Genomic DNA, 1,693 nt, shown 5'->3' on the forward strand with positions numbered 1-1,693 from the left:
GAGGCGAGGGACTGGGAGGAAGCGGAGATGGAGGCAGCGGGCTGGGAGGCTTGGGCGAAGGTGGCAGCGGGCTGGGTGGTAGGGGTCTGGGTGGTAGGGGTCTGGGTGGCAGCGGGCTGGGAGGCAGCGGGCTGGGAGGCAGCGGAGACGGAGGCAGCGGGCTGGGAGGCAGCGGGCTGGGAGGCAGCGGGCTGGGAGGCAGTGGGCTGGGAGGCTTGGGCGACGGTGGCAGCGGGCTGGGAGGCAGCGGGCTGGGTGGCAGCGGGCTGGGAGGCAGCGGGCTGGGAGGCAGCGGGCTGGGAGGCAGCGGGCTGGGAGGCAGCGGGCTGGGAGGCAGTGGGCTGGGAGGCTTGGGCGACGGTGGCAGCGGGCTGGGTGGTAGGGGGCTGGGAGGCAGTGGGCTAGGAGGCGAGGGACTGGGAGGAAGCGGAGATGGAGGCAGCGGGCTCGGAGGCATGGGCGAAGGTGGCAGCGGGCTGGGTGGTAGGGGGCTGGGTGGCAGCGGGCTGGGTGGCAGCGGGCTCGGTGGCAGCGGGCTCGGTGGCAGCGGGCTGGGCGGCAGTGGGCTAGGAGGCGAGGGACTGGGAGGAAGCGGAGATGGAGGCAGCGGGCTGGGAGGCTTGGGCGAAGGTGGCAGCGGGCTGGGTGGTAGGGGGCTGGGTGGCAGTGGGCTAGGAGGCGAGGGACTGGGAGGAAGCGGAGATGGAGGCAGCGGGCTGGGAGGCTTGGGCGAAGGTGGCAGCGGGCTGGGTGGCAGCGGGCTGGGTGGCAGCGGGCTGGGTGGCAGTGGGCTAGGAGGCGAGGGCCTAGGAGGAAGCGGAGATGGAGGCAGCGGGCTCGGAGGCTTGGGCGAAGGTGGCAGCGGGCTGGGTGGTAGGGGGCTGGGTGGCAGCGGGCTGGGTGGCAGCGGTGATGGGGGGCGAGGGCTGGGCGGCAGTGGGCTAGGTGGCAAGGGGCTGGGAGGAAGCGGAGACGGAGGCAGCGGGCTGGGTGGTTTGGGTGACGGTGGCAACGGGCTGGGTGGTACTGGGCTGGGCGGAAGTGGCGACGGTGGAAGCGGCGACGGCGGACGGGGACTCGGCGGCATCGGACTAGGGGGCGAGGGGCTGGGAGGACGGGGTGAAGGCGGCAGAGGGCTAGGCGGCGAGGGGCTTGGCGGAAAAGGGCTGGGTGGGAGCGGAGACGGTGGCGGCGCAAAGAAGCCTAGCTTGCCCACGGGGCAGCAATCACACGTTCCACTTTGCACGACGGCATACTTGCAGAAGCCGTTGCCCTCCGCACAGAGTGTCTCCATGGAGGGACACGAGCCGCCCAGCGTCATGCACACCACAGCGCCGTCCGCAGTCGCCAGGTCAAGATTCAGGCCCTGAGGAGGGAGCGACGGAAGGGACGACCAGGAGAACATTAGCATTCCCAACTCCCAAGCATCAGATTTATGTTTCAGGGAGGCAAGCAAGGAACGCATTGTTGTGCTTGTGTTCAACAAAAAGGTGTTCAGGTGTTACTCTCACCGTAAGCTTGATTACTGCCTTTGTATCGTTGGTGGCGTANGGGTCGAATGTGGGTGCCAGGGCCGGTTTTCCATTGACCGTGACCCCCGTCACGGCGCCTTTGCACTGCTTGTTCACGTCCAGCTCGATCTTGTAAAAGTCAATCTTGGGGTCACAGCAGTCCGAACCCGGCTTGGCGCAGT

The sequence above is a fragment of the Volvox carteri genome (assembly GCF_000143455.1).
Source record: "Volvox carteri f. nagariensis unplaced genomic scaffold VOLCAscaffold_28, whole genome shotgun sequence".
In the NCBI taxonomy this organism is placed as follows: domain Eukaryota; kingdom Viridiplantae; phylum Chlorophyta; class Chlorophyceae; order Chlamydomonadales; family Volvocaceae; genus Volvox; species Volvox carteri.